This window comes from Papio anubis, chromosome 4 (genome assembly GCF_008728515.1).
Source record: "Papio anubis isolate 15944 chromosome 4, Panubis1.0, whole genome shotgun sequence".
NCBI lineage: Eukaryota > Metazoa > Chordata > Mammalia > Primates > Cercopithecidae > Papio > Papio anubis.
Genome location: NC_044979.1, coordinates 158,474,835 through 158,494,737, shown reverse-complemented (window position 1 = coordinate 158,494,737; position 19,903 = coordinate 158,474,835). Strand labels below are relative to the sequence as shown.

At 33.6% G+C, this 19,903-nt stretch overlaps 1 pseudogene across 1 annotated transcript; it reads right to left on the bottom strand.

Annotated features, from left to right (window-relative positions):
- Positions 1-3,975: 3,975 nt before the first annotated feature.
- On the bottom strand, positions 3,976-5,386 carry LOC101009489 (annotated as a pseudogene). Its single transcript, XR_004183344.1, has one exon. The product of XR_004183344.1 is annotated as an elongation factor 1-alpha 1 pseudogene (transcript).
- Between the last annotated feature and the right edge of the window lie 14,517 nt (positions 5,387-19,903).

The following is a 19,903-nucleotide window of genomic DNA, read 5'->3' as shown; positions in this document are numbered from 1 at the left end:
ATTTTAAAGTTATACTTTATTTTCTTCTTTATAAAGAGATCAAATATCAATTCAAGTTAATAGCTAGAATAAGAAGGTAACAATTTAACATCATCAAATTGTCATGCAGGCTTTCAGCAATGAGAATACAATGTCATGGAACCACATTGAAGTGCTCCTTTCTTCACCTGCAAAATAATATTTCACACTTTTGTCTAGGACCATAAATAGCAACTGATATGGGAGCAAGTTGAATTTGTTTGTAAAATTAACGAAATAATCAAGATACCGTTATAATTCTTCCTTTCGAATTAACCAAATTTGAAAAGATAACTCAAAATTATTGGTATTAATTTTTTTCTTTGTATTTTGATACCCACTTTTTATCTTGTGCCGTTTCAATATCAAATGACAGCAAACCTTCCGTTGATTTAACCAATGCTAATTATTATTCTTTTTAAACTTTTTAATGTGTCTTCTTATTGTGAAAAAAGCTCTCTTTAAGATAATTAGGTATAATTTCCAAATAGTAGTTATCGATTTAGAAAAATAACTCAGTGTAAATAAGTAAATTGCCTGAGATCAAATAGCAAATCACTGAAAGACGCTTCGAGTGAAGAATTCTGATCATCTGCTCCTCGATCTTTCAGCTACCTCACGCACCTTCCAATTTGAAGAAGTTTTCTTTTATAGATTCAAAGGCTTTTGAAAATATTTTAAATTAATTCTCAAAACCACAGATTGATGGTCTAAATGGAAATATTCCAGAATATTCTAGGTACAAAGTAACCATACTTAATGAGCATAAGAATTGTATTAATAATTTATTTGCACTCATAAACTTTTGACATATTATATTTGAAAATGGACCATGACATGTTTATGATACAAAAAGGTAGCTAAAATTTTACCTGTAAAATTACAGAAGCTCACATGAAATTGAACCTTAAAATATACTGAACTCTTAATTATTTCATGACAGCAGGAAGAGACTTCTTTAAAGCAGTTATTTCACAATTAGAACTCAGACAACAAAAGCACAAACAACAATAAAAAAAAGAAAATTTAGACTTTATGAAATTTGAAAACTGTTGTTCATTTAAAGAAACAAGAAAGTACAAAGAAAAGCTATATTATGGAAAAAACTTTAGAAAAACTTATATCTGATAAGGTATTCGGCATATATATAGAACTCATAACAACTCACAAAAAGTCCATTTAAAAAAAAGGCAAATAATTTGAATAAGTGTCTCTCCAAAGAAGCTGTACAAATGACCAAGAAGCACATAAAAAGATGTTCAACATCATTAGACATTAGGGAAATGTAAGTCAGAACTAAAGTAAGATGTCACTTCAACCCACTGAGATAGCTATCAAAAAAACAAAACAAAAAAACAAAAAAAACAAAAGCAAAGAGACAAACAAAAAAAAAAACCACCCAGAATAATAGTCTGGGGAGGATATGGAACAGTTGGACATCTTATGCATTGCTGATGGGAATGTAAAATGGTGCCACCCTTATCCGCTAAAGTTGGTCCTCAAAAAGTTAAACACAGCTGGGAGTGGTGGCTTACACCTGTAATTACAACACTTTGGGAGTCCCAGACAGAAGGATCACTTGAGCCCAGGAGTTAGAGACCAGCCTGGGCAACAAAGCAAGAGCCTCGTCTCTACAAAACATAATTAAAAACAAAAATTAGTTGGCCATGGTGGCACATGCCTTTAGTCCCAGCTATTTGGAAGGCTGAAATGGGAGGATCACTTGAGCCCAGAAGTCTGAGGGTGCAGTGAGCTATGATTACACTGTGGAGCTTGCTCTGACCTGGGCGACAGATCAAGACCCCCTCTCTAAAATGAAACAAAATGTTGAACACCAAATTACTAAATAACCCCCAAATTCCAAGCCTTCATCTATATCCCCACAAAATTAAAATCAGGTATTCAAACAAATACCTTTACAGATATGTTTACGGCAGCACAAAATGCAGATTGGTGGTTTAAAGGAGCTGGAGGAGGCGGGGAAGCAACTGTTTCATGAATATGAAGGTTTATTTTGTAATGATGAAGATTTTTTGAAACCAGATAGAAGAGGTAGTTTTACAACAGAGCAAAGGCCATTTAATTGTTTAATTTGATTGGTACTAAATGCCATTTAATTGTTCACTTGGCATGGTTAAATTTTATATTGTCAGTTTCACCTAAATAAAAAATTGCCAAGAAAATATGCATCTCAGAATGTTTTTAGCCAGACTGTACCTTTAGCTAAATCTTTCCATGTAGATAGATAGACTAGATTCCAAAGGTTAAAACTGGCAAGGATGATGAAGACATATTTCAAGGTTACTCTCATTTGGTTTATAGCCTCATTAGCCAAAAAGCAGTGCAAAGGAGGACATACAACTTAAAACACAACATGTGACTTTATCTGGATTTCTGTTGCCATTCCTATACAAACCCGCCCACATTTGAACAGAATTAGTTCAGACAGCGAAGAATACGCAATCAGAGAAGGAGCTGCTGCCTTAAGTTACATTAGACTTGTAGAAGACCATGTCAGCAATCAACAGCCCACCTTCTACCAGGCAAGAAGGTTCTTCGTATATCATAGTTGTATAATTCTTCACCTTATTTATTTATTTTTTTTACTAGGCCTTTGGTCCAATAGCAGTGGTAACTATAGAATTGTAAAAGTAGTAACCTAAATTATATTTCTATAAATTGTATCCACAACGTTTATTTGACCATGTTGTTGCTTGGAAGGCAAACAAAATAATGTATAGATGGCATCTCAAGTATAAAAAATAATAAAATCAACCATGGCTATTAGCGAACATTGGTACAACGTATGAGTGTAGCTCTACGTTGTGCAATCATACGTGTAGGTTGGTGTCAGCATGACCACGATCAAGCCATAGAACTCTTTCATTATCATAAATATCCCCCTCGTGCTATTCCTTTACCGTGCCGTTCACCATCTTCTCATAGTCCCTAACTCTATCTTTCAGCAACCACTAATTTGTTTTTTCTCCTCTATAATTTGGCCACTTTTTATTGTTATGTAAAAAGTTTCACATACTATGTGACCTTTTTAAGATTAGCTGTTTTCAGTCGGCCTGATGGCCTCAAGATTCATTCAAGCTGCCGATTGCATCAGCCATCTGTTACTATTTATTGCTAAATCATACTCTATTATCTGGATGTACCAAGTTTATTTAACCACTTGTCCATAAGGGAGCACTTTGGTTGTTTCCAGTTTGGGGATGTTATAAATAAAGGTGCTATAAATATTTGTGTAGAGATATTTGCATAGACACACATTTCCAGCTCCCTGGCTTAAATGGCTAGGAGTGCAATTGCTGGATCATATGATAAGCATATGTTTAGTTTTTTTTTTACAAAATTTCCAAACCACTTTTTAAGCTACTTCTAAAAGTGGCTGTTCCATTTTACATTTCTACCAACAGTGTAGGAGAGATTCAGTTTCTTTGTATCCTCACCAACTTTTGGTACTGTCACTTCAAATTTTTTAAATTTTTGCTGTTCTAATGGTTGTGTAGTAATATCACTTTGTAGTCTTAATTTGCATATCCCTAGTGGCTAGTGATGTTGGATATCTTTTGGTGTGCTTATTTATCATCAGAATGTGGTTTTCAGTGAATTGTCTCTATGTATCTTTTGACATTTTATAATTGGATTTTTTATTGTTGCATTTTGAGAGTTCTTTATGTATTCCAGATATAAGTCCTTTTTCAGATATGTGCTTTTATAATACTTTCTCTCTGTCTGTAGCTTGAGAAAGCTGTTTCATTCTGTTTACAAAATAATGCACACACAAAATAATTTTAATTTTGATGAAGTCAATTTATCTCTTTTTATTAATTGATCTTGTTCCTGTTGTTATATATAAAAACTTTTATAAACTGTAGATTGTAAAAGTTTTTCCCTATGTTAAATCCTAAAAGTCTAATAGTAAATTTTTTCTCATTAAACTTTTTCAATGGGTCTCAAAATTCTGTGACAAATTTTTGGTCATGTTGTTTCCATTAAAAAGTACTGATTTTAAAAACTAGTAATTTAAAACTGCCACACTCCAAAAAGAAAACCAAAGTGGTCCACAAAACATTCTCCTTTCCTTCTGAAAGTTTCACGATGCATTGTTATCATTAACCAGTCTTTTACTACTAAACTTAAATGGCCAGTTGAAACAGTTCTCAGGCCATTCTTCCACCACCGATTAAGACCAGGGTGGCAGTATTAGGCATAATATTCATTTATCCTTCTGAGCTTTCTGTGCAGACTTGGTGACCTTGCCAGCTCCAGCAGCCTTCTTGTCCAATGCTTTGATGACACCTACGGCAACTGTCTGTCTCATATCACGAACAGCAAAGTGACCTAGAGGTGGATAGTCTGAGAAGCTCTCAACACACATGCGCTCGCCAGGAACCATATCAACGATGGCAGCATCACCAGATATCAAGAATTTAGGGCCATCTTCCAGTTTTTTTACCAGAACAGATATCAGTCTTTTCCTTCAGCTCAGCAAACTTGCATGCAATGTGAGCCATGTGGCAATCCAGTACAGGGGCATAGCCAGCGCTGATTTGACCTGGATGGTTCAGGATAATCACCAGAGCAGTGAAGCCAGCTGCTTCCATTGGTGGGTCGTTTTTGTTGTCACCAGCAACGTTGCGACGACGAGCATCCTTGACAGACACGTTCTTGACATTGAGGCCCACATTGTCCCTAGGAAGAGCTTCACTCAAAGCTTCATGGTGCATTTCAACAGATTTTACTTCAGTTGTAACATTGACCAGAGCAAAGGTGACCACCATACCAGGTTTGAGAACACCAGTCTCCACTTGGCCAACAGGAAAAGTACCAATATCACCAAGGGCTTGTCAGTTGGACAAGTTTGTGGTAGGATGCAGTCCAGAGCCTCAAGCAACATGGTTCCACTGGCATTGCCATCCTTACTGGTGACTTTCCATCCCTTGAATCAAGGCATATTTAATATTTAAGTCTATGGTTGATTTTTATTTAATATTAATGTAGGATGTGGTTTTTTTTTATTTCCCTTACGAATAGCCAATGACTTCAGCATCATTTATTAAAAGTACCATCCTTACTCCAGGAATTGCTTTGTACCTTTGTGAAAACTCTGTTGGCCATCCTTGTTTGGAAGTTATTTCTGGGTACTCCATTCTGTTTTGTTTATCTTTGTTGTATCTCTACCTCTCAAAATCATAATGTCATGAATACAGTAGCTATATAGTTAAGTTTTCTTATTGACTAGAGTGAGTGTACCCATTTTATTATCTAAAGTATTGCTTTAGCTACTTTTATTTCCTCTTATTTCTTTTTTTTGTTGTTGTTGTTGAGACGGAGTCTCGCTCTGTCGCCCAGGCTGGAGTGCAGTGTTGTGATCTCAGCTTACTGCAAGCTCCGCCTCCCGGGTTCCCGCCATTCTCCTGCCTCAGCCTCCCGAGTAGCTGGGACTACAGGCGCCGCCACCTCGCCGGGCTAGTTTTTTGTATTTTTTAGTAGAGACGGGTTTTCACCGTGTTAGCCAGGAAGGTCTGGATCTCCTGACCTCGTGATCCACCCCTCCCGGCCTCCCAAAGTGCTGGCATTACAGGCTTGAGCCACCACGCCCGGCCTATTTCCTCTTATTTCTATATAAATTTTACAATACAACTTTTAGAATACACTTGTCTAGAAAAGTCTTATGGGGATTTTCAGAGGAATTGCAATGAACATTTCTCTCAATTTGGAGAGAATTTACATCTTCACCATAATCCTTCCAATGTATAAACTTTGTGGTGCTATTTATTTAGATTTTCTTTAATATTGCAATATTCAGTATAAAAGCACACTTACATATATTTTTATTTTGTCTATTGAATTTTTCGGTTTTAAAGTTTCCACATTTTTAATCTTCTAGTTTTTTCATGTGCCTTTCTCTTTCTGTGTTATACTTTCTTTTTCTTTCCACTTGTGTCAAATGTATTTTTAATTGCTTGTTGAAACAGTTAATGGTAGCTGTGTTAAATTTCTTTTGTGATCATTTAAATGTTTCTGTCATCTTAGTTTTAGTATCTGTTGATTTTCTCATTTTATTGAACATGAGATCTTATAGATTCTTGCTATAACGAGTGACTTTCAATTAAAATCTTGACATTTTGATAGTATGTGGTGAGACATTTGACCTTATTCAAGATTTGCATTTTAGCAGGCATCCTCTGACATTGTTCCAGCAGCGGAAAGATGGCATCAACTCCTTACTGCCACATTGGAATATGAATTTATAATGCCAGTGTTAGAATTAGACTTTTGAAACACACTCTACTTCTTACATAACCTAAGTAATATTGAATTTCTGGGTTCACTAATAGCTATCATAGATCTTTTTTAAAATGATGATGTCCATGACACAACATTTTAATCAGTGTAGTTTTTATAATGGATTGATAACTCGAATGACAGTCACCCTGCTTACTCTTCCTCAGGAGTGTCTTGGGAGTAATACTATTTTGCTTGTCTATAACATTCAGGTTCAGCTTGTCAATGTTCTTTGTAAGAAAACACCATGTAAAAATTTGTAAATTGCATTCAATTTATCAATTAACAGCCAATTGTTACCTTTACAGTAATGCGTCTTTCATACCCATAAGCAAATTATCTTTACATAATTAGGTCTTTTCGAATAATCTTCATGGAGAATTAAAATTTTCTCTGGGTAAATTTTACATCATTGTTGTATTCCTATCTAAATATCCTTGCTTTTATTTATATGGTTTACTTTAATATATTTTAATTATACTTTTTCATTTTACTGATAGACATAAAAATGTAATTGAGGTTCTTTTTTCAGGCCTAAACTAAGCGAATTGAACTTAAATATCTTGTTTATTTGCATTGCTGTTTTACAGAAAACCCTTTGTGCTCTATGCAGGTAATAGAATTATTTCGAAAAATAAAAGTTTTTTTTTTTTTCTATCAAAATTCTAATATTTCCTCCTTATATAATAATACTTAACCTTACATTTTCTTGATATAATGCAATGGTTTTGAGTTTCAGTACAATAATAAATAAAAGTGTTTAGCAGTCATCTTTGTTTAATCTATGATCTCAAAAGATAAGCATTCAATATTTTTTATTAATGTGTTTTATTTACTCCACACACTGTTTGTGTCCCCGTCTGTAAATAGCCTTTGTTAGGACAAAGTATCCCTGCTCTTTTCCTGTTTCAGAAGATTTATATTAATGGACAGATGTTACATTTTTATATTTTATATTTTAGATTATTTTCGGCATCTATCAAGATCATACTTTTTCTGTTACCTTTTTGTTTTGATAATGTATTGAAAGTTTATCTACCACTGCAGTCCTACATAAATCTTGGTGAATATAATATTTTTGTTTGGTTTCTCTGTAGGTTTTGTATGTCGTAGGAGTTGATTTTCTAAAAATTTTTGTTTAGGATTTTGCTTTTATGTTCATTGAAAAAAATGGATTATCACTTTACTTTCTGTTCCTTATTAAATTTTGGTATTAAGGCTTTATACAGTAATAAGTTGGGAAGAGTTTTCTTTTTCCTGGTTTTTGGGAGAAGTTCCTGTAATGTTTATTGTTTTTTCAAATCTGGGCAGAATTTAATGGTGAAAGCATATAGAAATACAAATTTATCTGGAGAGAGTTTAAATTATAAAGTTTTTAATGATAGAGAATTAAATATGTATCTTTTATTTGGGGAGTATGTAATGATGTAACTAGTGGCCACAGCACTCCCCGAGGAGCTCATTATACTTGTGAGATTTTGGAGAGAGTTTTTTCCGACACTTTAAACCGTGGAGAGGCAGAGACATTTCCTTGTTATTATCTTTTAAGAGGTGAATTTTATTTTCCTAGTTCTTTATCTCAGTGAATACGTAAACCATTTTAGGCAGAATATATGTAGAAGTTTTAGACTCTACTCCTCATTGTGTTTATGCAAGGCTCTCCCTTATCTTCTTAAGCCTGCCTTAAACATTTTAAGGTCTTTGGATTCTCAGGGCATTTATTAGCATCAGAGACTGCTTAGCTTCCTTGATTTTGCCTGTTTTATTTTTAGCTTTGAATATTCTGTTTAGTTTGCTTCCATCAAGGACATATATTTAACATGATGTAAATCATTATTTAATAGCAAATTTGTAATGTTTCATAACAGAAGGATTTTTTTTCAGAATATCTTCTCAACTGTATTATTGGAAATAGCTTTTCCTGGTAATACTCTGCTCTGACTACCTCCTATTATACAATTAGGGTCATAAATTAAAAGTTCAAAGCACAATTGCATTATAAAGAAGTTTTCCAAAATAAAATCACTGACATCTAATTTACTAAGAGCAATTCATTGAAAACCTATAGAGAATGTTATTGCCAAATGACCCACAAATGCTGCCCAGAAATAAGCGCTGCTGAAATAGTTGCCAAAATCTGCTTAGACAACATACTGGCTTATAGTATATATTTATGATATGCATGATTTTGTAGGGATATTGCATATTTTTATTCTCCTGTTTAACTTCAGATTATTTTCAATGTCAGACAAAAATTCCCATGACTCGAATTCAATTTATAGCACCCACATAGTTCTCATTACAAGTTATGGAGCAGTTCTCATCTCTCTTTGCGAGAATGTTCTTTACTTCCATTGTTCCATCAGCCATATTTATTAGAAAATTGTCATTTGAAATAAACTTTTATTCAACTAGCTTTCGTTTGAGAAGTCATGTCACCAAACTCAAGAATGTAGATTGCCCCATGACCACAGGGGAAAAAAAGCTGAAAATTTTTGACATTACTAGCAGGTTTTGTTTCTTCACGAATAAATTAACATGCAGGACAACAGCATCGTTGTGGCCATGTTAATACCACAGCTCCTAGTTATCAATACTTATTGATACTAATTATCAATACTTAATATTCTATTAGGAATATACATGAAATAAAGGTTAGGCATTAATTGCTTCGCTTTTCAATTGGAATTTACCTACTATTGATTGAAAATTTGAATTTTTAAAAATAAAAGTTAAAACCATTGTTTCTAACTAGAAAAAATATTACAATACAAAATGAAAATATCAACATAAAAACATGCACGTAAAACATAAAAAAAGACTATCATTTAAATCATTCAGTATGTAATTTTGCCTGTTATTTTAGTTGATGTATGATATGGTCAGATGAAACAGTGCTAATGTATATTACCTATGTGATGAATCATAGGAAGTTTTCTGTTCTGAAGTTGCTGAGAGTAAAACGTATCTCACCTGATCTAGAAAAAACTGGAAACTGTGGCTGTCATATAAGCTCAGAATTGGAATAGGTGAAATTTTTAGAATCAGCAGTAACTTTCACTTTCTAGAAAAATTTTATGTCGTCTCAGTTTCCTGGTACTTGGTTTGAGAATCACTCCAATTCGTCAGTACAAAGTTTAGAATAAACTGATTCTTAAATCCTTATAAATAAATAACCAAATGAAACTATCCAGATTCTAGTTGCTAGTGATGACTCTTGCCATTTTATAAGTGTTTAAGTAGGTACTCTAACAGAACATTTGTACAAAATCTTGATAGACAAGCCAGATACTGGAGTGAACAAAGGATAGTAAGTATCCTGGTAGCTTCTGATGCCTTCTTTCGTATTTCTGTGACCAAATATGGTCCTTGTGGCTCCTATCACTTAATGATTATCATCAAGAAGGTTTTCATTACACTCAGCCATGAGTTTAATCAGCCATCAGACTTGTTCTTGTCTTGAATTAATCATCTTAATTTCTCTTTGGATCATCTCCATTGAAAAGCACATTTTGGTTTAGATTAACATGATTTTGTTGTCTAGAAGCAACAGATCAATTCATTTCCAACAATTTCCTAGGAAAATGATGCTTTATACCTTTTTGTCCATTCCAGTAAGGGAACAAAGCAATGGATGATCCAGTTAGTCAATAAAACTCCTCAGAAAATTAGTTCTGAGACAGAACCTTCCCAATATTCCATTTGGGTCTGGATGATATCACAATGCTGGTATTTTCTTGATAATTTGGGAGTGTGTATCCATAAATATATTGTAAAATTTTCATCTCTTGTGAAGCCTGTCTGGTTTAGGCAACAGAGTAATTTTGGCCTCATAAAATGAGTTAGAAAGTAGTCAATTCTCTTCTATATTCAGTTAAGTTTGTGAAGAATTGATGTTTATTTCTGTTTAAAAGTTCAATAGAATTCATCTTTGAAGCTGGCTAGGCACGGGATCCCACTGGTTGAAAATTTATTACTAATTCAGTATTCTTACTTATTGCATATTTATTTGGATTTTCTATTACTTCTTAAATGACTTTTGATAGTTTATGTTTTATTAGGAATTTGTCTACTTTAATATAGTGGGATATAGTTTTTTAATAGTATTTTCTTGTAATTTTCTTATTGCTTATTTAAATGTTTTGTGTACTTTCTCCATCATACGCTCTATCTGATCAGTCCAGATAAAGTCTTGTCATCCTGGTTGACCTTTTCAGGAAACAAACTTTTGATATTGCTAATTTCTTCTATCCTTTATCAATAATGTATTTCCACTGTAAGCTTTATTATTTTCCTCTTCAGCCTGCTTTGGGTTACATTGTTTGTACTTTTTCTAGTTTATTAAGGTGGCCATTCAGGTTATTGATTTGAGATCTTTTCTTCTTTCATTTAATATGGTTATTTACAGCAATATGTTTTTTTCCATTGGTACTCCTATAGCTGCATCCCTTCACTTTTGGTATATTGTGATTTTGTATTTATTCATCTGATGATCTCCCTTGTGATTTATTTCTTTTTTAAATTGGTTATTTAGGAGCGCACCACACTATTTGCACATATTGTTCAATTTTCCAAATGTACTTTTGTTATTGTTAATTTTATTCCATATATAATTCCATATATATATATCCATATATAGATAATATATTTTGTATGATTTAAGCCATTCAAATATTTTGAGGTTATTTTATAGCTGAACATATAGTCTCTCCAAGAAAATATTTTATATGCAATGGAACAAAATGTGTATTCTGCTGTTGTTGCATAGTATATTCCATAGATATTGGTTAGAATTGGTAGATTTTTTTGTGTCATTCAAGCCTCCAATTTTTGTTGATTTTCTGTTTCCTTGTTCTATGTATTGTCAATAGCAGGATATTTAAGTCTCAATATTATGGTTGAGATAGTATATTTCTCTCATTAATTCTGTAGGTTTTTAAATGTAATTTGGAACACTGTTGTCAGTTGCATATATGTTTATAATTGTTACATTCTTCTAATAGTTGTACACTTTTATAAGTAAACAATGTCCAATTTTTTTCTCTGACAACAATTTTTCTCTGAAAGTCTTTTTCTCATTGTTGTAACTACTCAATCACTGTTCTGATTACTGGTTACATGACAAGTTTTTTTTTTTTCCATTAGAAAGTACATAAGTACCTTCTACTTATTGTGTCTTTAAATCTAAAGTGTTTGTCTTGCAGACAATATGTACATTCACTTTGTTTACATGTAACATAATTACCAATAATGCAAAATTTATGCCTGACATTTTGCTATTAGATTCTTATATGACTTAGGTGTTTTATATTCCTGTATTTCTCTGTCATTGCCTTTTTTGGATTAAATAGTTATTTTCTAAGGTATCACTTAAATTTTATTAGGATGTTGTTTACTATATTTGTTTTAGTAATTTTCTTAGATGTGATCCTGGGGATTAACATCTTAATTTAAAGCAATCTAGCTTGGATAAATATCAACTTAATTGTAATAGTGTACTAAATTGTATTCTAATATAATATCATTATCACCCTCTCCTTTGTGATTTATCAAGAAAATTTCATTTGTATACAACCCCATAAAAATGATATCTTTATCAGTTCTTACTGTTTTTTATACAAATTTGAGTTGCTGTCTAGTACCTTTTATTTCATACTGAAAGACTTCTTTTAGTACTCCTTGCAGGTCAGGTGTCCTAATGATAGATTCTCTGTTTTTTTATTACCTATCCACTTAGGAGGGGTTATTTGTTGCATATAGAACTCTTGATTGGCAGTCTTGGTTTTTATCACTTTGAATATAATCTTCTGGCTTTCTTGATTTCTTTTGCGAGGTCTGCTACAAATATTGTCAAGGGAAAATTGTGTAGGATAAGTCACTACCCACTTAATACTTCCAAGATTCTCTCTTTCTTGGCTTTCACTTATTTAATAGGTGTGGATAATAGGTGTTATATATCTTTAAGTTTATACTACTTAAAATTTCTTAAGCTTCATGTACTTATAAATTAACGTTTTCATCAAGATTAGAAAGTTTTCAATCAATATTTCTTCAAATGTTCTTCAAATGTTCAAAACGTTCCAAATCTTCCCACATTTTCTTGTCTTCTTCTGAGCCCTCCAAATTGTTCCAGCCTCTGTCCGTTGTGTAGTTGCAAAGTTGGTTCCTCATTTTCAGGTATCCTTATAGTAGTGCCCCACTCCCTTGGTACCAATTTACTGTATTAGTCTGTGCTCACACTGCTATAAAGAATTGCCCAAGACTGGGTAATTTACAAAGAAATGAGATTTAATTGACTCACAGCTTTGCATGGCTGGGAAGGTCTCAGGAGACTTATAATCATGGCAGAAGGCACCTCTTCACAGGGAGGCAGGAGAGAGAATGAGTGCCGAGTGAGGGGGCTAGCCCCTTATAAAACCATCAGATCTCATGGGAACTCATTCACTATCATGAGATCAGCATGGGGGAAACTGCCCCCATGATTCAATTATCTCAACCTGGTCCTGCACTTGCCACCTGGGGATTATTACAATTCAAGGTGAGATTTGGGTGGGGACACAAAGCCAAACCGTATCAGTCTGGGTTTATGGATATTTGTATTGATAGGACTGTGAGTCTAGTCAGATAAAGAGAATTTTCTGGACATGGGACTTTTAGGAGCTCCAAACTTGTCAGACTCCTCTAAGTGGTACTACAGTGGCGGTTTTTACAGGTACATTGGTTGTGAGGTAATTTTTTTTTTTTTTGATATAGAGTCTCACTCTGATGCCAGGCTGGATTGTAGAAGCATGATCTCAGCTCACTGCAACCTCTGCCTCCTGTGTTCAAGAGATTCTCCTGTGGCAGCCTCCTGAGTAGCTGAGATTACAGGTGTGTGCCACCACACCCAGCTAATTTTTGTGTTTTTAGTAGAGACAAGGTTTCACCATGTTAGCCAGGATGGTATCCATGTCCTCACCTCGTGATTCTCCCGCCTCTGCCTCCCAGAGTGTTGGGATTACAGGCATGAGCCTCTGCGCCAGGGTGAAGTTATTGATTTTTGAGGGTACCACTATGAAAAGTGGGATGGAAATGAGGCAATGTAAGGTACAAAATGCTCACTGTTTTCATTGAGATTCACTATTTTTCTTGAATAAATGTTCCTGAAATTTTGCAAATTTTTGGTTAATTTTAGAGTCTTGAAAACAGTTTATTTTAAATTTGTTTTCAATGTTTTGCTAATGTTCTCATTACATTATTTTAATGGAGGAGCTGATCTTGGAAACACTTAGTCTACTGTTCCCAAAGTATCCTCTTCTCTTGCTTTTATTCATTTGTTTAATAAACATTCACTGAGTAACTAACATTTTAAGATTTTTTTTTTAGACAAGGTCTTAGTGGCATGATTATGGCTCAGCTCACCTCAGCCTTGAGCTCCCAGGGTTGGGTGATCCTCCCAACTCAGCTCCTAAAGTAGCTGGGATTACAGGTGCACACCAACATGCCTGGCTAATTTCTTTTGTATTTTTGCAGAGACGGGGTTTTATTATGTTGCCCAGACTGGTCTGGGACTCCTGAGCTTAAACGATCCACCTGCCTTGACCTTCCATTTTTAGAAGTTTTATGTATGTGGAATATAATGTGAACAAAAAGACTAACTCCTTATGTTCATAACAATTAAAAGTTAGGGAAGATATAGATATTAAGCATTTATTTGAATATATTATTATAAAGGACGAGAGAACTATGAGGTTCCTGGAAGTTTGGGGGAAAGAAACAAAATGTCTCTGAATAATTGACATTTAAATTACAATATACAATCTGTACAGATTATATCTGAGATGAAAATATTAAGATATGAATGGAAAAAGTACATGTAGATGTTCTGTTAGTAATCAGCTGTGCAAAGGCACTGAGGTTAATGGGAGTAACTTAAACAGGCAGGTTAAAGAGAAGTGTAGAAAGGCAGAGGGAATGCCTGATGAAGGGTAGGCAGATCAAGTTCATTTTTATTATTTTTAGAATAGTAAAAAGTATGTTTTATATTAGAAATCTACATAACCAGATATTTATTTTAAAATATGTTCTGGCTGCAAAGTTGATTACTGACATATGTATGTGGATCTCATAAAGTTTTGCAGTGGCCAAATTGAGAGATGATGGAAGCATTAACTAAAGTCATTAAAAATTCAAAACTTTATGATTAAAAGTTATATTAGCATACTTTCCTAAATATAGTCATATTAACTACGTTTTTATGATTTGAACATATTGTTGTAAAATAAATAAGTAAAAATATGTGTAAGAATTAGTAATATGATTATATCAGTATAGTTAATGTTAATAATGCAAGGATACCAGTCATTTCTACACCCTGTCATGGCAACATCTTAATTTTCACATCAATTTTAAGGTAAACAAGCCAATTATAGGGTATAATAAGAAACGTTCAACACTAAAACTTTATAGGCCTACCTTTCCACAGAGTAATTAAACATGTTCTCTCAGTTTAAAATTAAAGAACAAAGAAATATACATAATAATAATTGAGAGAATAAATTTTCAAGATTCAGCAACTTTTTGTGAATTATCTTTAAATTTCGTTTTAGTTTTAAAAGTCTGTCCTAGATACAGTGCTTAATCCTAAATGAATGACTAATATTAAATATTGTCTGAAGCATTACAGTTGTAATAAGATTTGTTCTGATAAATCACATGGAGTCCAAAGGAATTCACCCATCCACTTAAATGCTCATTGTTATTAAAAGAAGAGAGAATTTATGTCAGGGTGGTTTTTAGATTTACTAGTTCCCAGAGCAGAACAAATTATTTTCTGTAGGCTAAAAATGAAAACTATTTATCTTCGTCCTTGTATCCAAACTATATTTCACAGCTCATGAGACTCAAATGGGAGGCACTTTTCAATAAAATTCATGCTTGATTTTCTTTTTTTTACAGTTAAAAAACAAAAATGTCGATAGTGGGTGGAGGGGTATTTCAGAAAGAGGGGCTACAGAACAATCCATCATATAATAAAGACATGAGATTAATGGTCTTGAATTTTATAAAAGGCAGATATTATGTTGAGAGTTAAAAAAGCTGGCACTGCATTTTGAAATGACAGTAGAATGAAGCCTATCTACAGAATGGTTATTCATAACACAGTAAAAAGATTTTGGAGGAATAGTAATAATCAGGCATTTTTATGCAAATCTTTAACCATCTCTCATTTCCTGAATACAAAAATGCATGTCTATAATCAAATAAACATATAAAGTGCCCATTTCATATGCATATTTTGTGGATTCAATTGTGCTGACTCCCAAATTCATAAGTTGAAGCCCTAACCTAAAGTAACTATATTTAGATATGTGGCCTTTAACAAGGTAACTAAACTTAAATGAGGTCCTAAGGGTGAGGCCCTAATTCAATATTACTAGTATTTTTATAAGAGAAAGAGACACCAGGGATGTGCATACAAACAAAAGACCCTCTGAGGACACATCTAGCAGATGCTTTCTGCAAGTCAAGGAGAGAGACCTCAGAAGAAAATAAACCTGCCGATACCTTAACTTTGACTTCCAGCCTCAAGAACTGTAAAAAAATAGATTTCTGTTATTTACTTCATGTAGTCTCAGGTATTTTGTTATGGCAGTCCTAGCAGACTACTACACATATTGAAAGAAAAGGTGATTACGTGAAGGAGAAAAAAAAATTAGGAAAAGTTACTGTATTTGTTTGCTATAAATGTCATAATAAAATACCACAGGTAGTGTGGCTTAAACAATAGAAACTGATTTTCTCATTGTTCTGGAGGCTGCAAGTCTAAGACCAAGACGGTGACAGATTTGGTTTTACCTGAGACCTCTCTCCATGGCTTGCAGAAGGCAGATTTCACTGTGTAATCAGATAATCTGTGTGTGCACTTCTGATATTTCTCTGTGTCCTCATCTCCTCCTCTTGTATGGAAACTGGACTTACTATATTAGAGCCCACTCTAATGACTCTATTATAACTTAATTACCTCTTTACAGGCCATATCTTCAAATACAGTCACATTCTAATATACTAGAGGTGAGGACCTCAACATATAAATGCTGGGGGACACAGTTTAGCCATTTCAGTTACCTTTATATAACTCATTTTCAAAACAGGGTTAAAAAGGTAAAATCAAAAGAGTATTCTAATTTTGAACATATAATCTACTAAGATACATGTTAGTGGCAAATAGCTACATGGAGAACATATATATTTATGTACTTGCTTACCTTGCTTTAAGATTTTTAACAAAAGTTTGCTACTAATAAAATGGAAAAATAGATGTATACAATTTTATTATTTAATGTCAATATTTTATAGTTTGAGACATTAGGTGAGAATTAATGTTTCTTTACTGAATAGTAAACTAACCACATCATTTTTGTTTTGTTTGTTTTTGCTTTTATTATGAAGAAGAAGTGATGGCAAAATATCTATAAAACAGGTAAATTATATGTGAACCTCTTTATCTCCTTCAGAAAGTATCAGCAAAGTCTCAGGATACAAAATTAATGTGCAAAAATCACAAGCATTCTTATACACCAGTAACAGACAAACAGAGAGCCAAATCATGAATGAACTTCCATTCACAATTGCTTCAAAGAGAATAAAATACCTAGGAATCCAACTTACAAGGGATGTAAAGGACCTCTTCAAGGAGAACTACAAACCACTGCTCAGTGAAATAAAAGAGGACATAAACAAATGGAAGAACATACCATGCTCATGGATAGGAAGACTCAATATCGTGAAAATGGCCATACTGCCCAAGGTAATTTATAGATTCCATGCCATCCCCATCAAGCTACCAATGAGTTTCTTCACAGAATTGGAAAAAACTGCTTTAAAGTTCATATGGAACCAAAAAAGAGCCCGCATTGCCAAGACAATCCTAAGTCAAAAGAACAAAGCTGGAGGCATCATGCTACCTGACTTCAAACTATACTACAAGGCTACAGTAACCAAAACAGCATGGTACTGGTACCAAAACAGAGATATAGACCAATGGATCAGAACAGAGTCCTCAGAAATAATACCACACATCTACAGCCATCTGATCTTTGATAAACCTGAGAAAAACAAGAAATGGGGAAAGGATTCCCTATTTAATAAATGGTGCTGAGAAAATTGGCTAGCCATAAGTAGAAAGCTGAAACTGGATCCTTTCCTTACTCCTTATATAAAAATTAATTCAAGATGGATTAGAGACTTAAATGTGAGACCTAATACCATAAAAACCCTAGAGGAAAACCTAGGTAATACCATTCAGGACATAGGCATGGGCAAGGACTTCATGTCTAAAACACCAAAAGCAATGGCAACAAAAGCCAAAATTGACAAATGGGATCTCATTAAACTAAAGAGCTTCTGCACAGCAAAAGAAACTACCATCAGAGTGAACAGGCAACCTACAGACTGGGAGAAAATTTTTGCAATCTACTCATCAGACAAAGGACTAATATCCAGAACCTACAAAGAACTCAAACAAATTTACAAGAAAAAAACAAACAACCCCATCAAAAAGTGGGCAAAGGATATGAACAGACATTTCTCAAAACAGGACATTCATACAGCCAACAAACACATGAAACAATGCTCATCATCACTGGCCATCAGAGAAATGCAAATCACAACCACAATGAGATACCATCTCACACCAGTTAGAATGGTGATCATTAAAAAGTTAGGAAACAACAGGTGCTGGAGAGGATGTGGAGAAATAGGAACACTTTTACACTGTTGGTGGGATTGTAAACTAGTTCAACCATTATGGAAAACAGTATGGCGATTCCTCAAGGATCTAGAACTAGAAATACCATTTGACCCAGCCATCCCATTACTGGGTATATACCCAAAGGATTATAAATCATGCTGCTATAAAGACACGTGCACACGTATGTTTATTGCGGCACTATTCACAATAGCAAAGACTTGGAATCAACCCAAACGTCCATCAGTGACAGACTGGATTAAGAAAATGTGGCGTATATACACCATGGAATACTATGCAGCCATAAAAAAGGATGAGTTTGTGTCCTTTGTAGGGACATGGATGCAGCTGGAAACCATCATTCTCAGCAAACTATCGCAAGAACAGAAAACCAAACACCTCATGTTCTCACTCATAGGTGGAAACTGAACGGTGAGATCACTTGGACTCGGGAAGGGGAACAACACACACCGGGGCCTATCACGGGGAGGGGGGAGTGGGGAGAGATTGCATTGGGAGTTATACCTGATGTAAATGACGAGTTGATGGGTGCAGCACACCAACATGGCACAAGTATACATATGTAACAAACCTGCACGTGATGCACATGTACCCTAGAACTTAAAGTATAATAATAATAATAAAAAAGAAAGTATCAACTTATTGAAATTGGGCTTTATATCACTTCAATGCCTCAATGATTATTTCAAATCAAATTTCAAATATTATATTGTGGCATCCATGAATAATTCTTCAAAACATGGAATTAGAAAAACTTTTTTTTTCCTTTACAGAAATGCGTAATCACAGAACCATGATCCTACTGACCACATTTAGGATAAACTTTTCATTTGAATAAATGAGATATTAGAAGTAATTACATAATTTATTATAACTAATATTATGATGTGTTAAAATTTTCTTAAGGATTTTGAGAAATTGTTAAATTTATGTTCTATATGTGAAATGAAAATTAGAAAGAACATTTAAAATTTTACTCAAATTTCAGATACGTTATTTAAGTCTAGAATAAGATTTATCTAACCAGAATTCTGTGAGGTATCACTAAAGGTTATAAAAAGTAAGATGATACAATAAATCAATTATTGATTTCTACATTAGTGCACAATGACAGCAATTGAGAAATCCCATTAGCAATTTCATTCATGGTTTTCCAGCCCTTTGTATCAGCACTCATTATGACCATATTTACTTTATTGAGTCAGTTCTACATTAGATAGTAGTGACCACTGATAATTAGTGAATGTGGGATTGCAGGGAACTGATGTTACTCCCTCCTTCTGGAATAACTTACCCCAACCTCTTTTTATAAGCTTCTAACTAACTTAATGAACCGAACAGATTAAAATGGTGCAAGAGAAAACCCAAAGGGCATTTTTACACTAAAAGAAGCATTTTCTGTGTTCTAGTTCAGCTGTTCCAATGATATGTGGTGTTGTTATCAATGTGAATTATGTAAGTCAGAGGTAAAATATATGATAAAGTTTCTGTGTTTTTATGATATTTGACTGTTAATTTACTATGAATATGTATTGTATTGTTTAATGAAGTTAGTCCTACAATTATATTTGGGATTTTTACATGGAAATTGTGACACAGAAAATGATCATTTGAGGCCTAGGCTTATAAGTAATTCTTATAAAGTTGATGACACATAATAATAATATTTTTAATCATCCAGCACATTAATGGGACAAAGAAAAAAGAAACAAAAGAAATGCTAGTTGTTAATATATTATATTAACTATATACAGTATAAAATATTACTATATTTTATATGAGCTGATAATCCAATCGGGCCTATGCTATTTCGTATTGTGTGTGAAACAATGTACA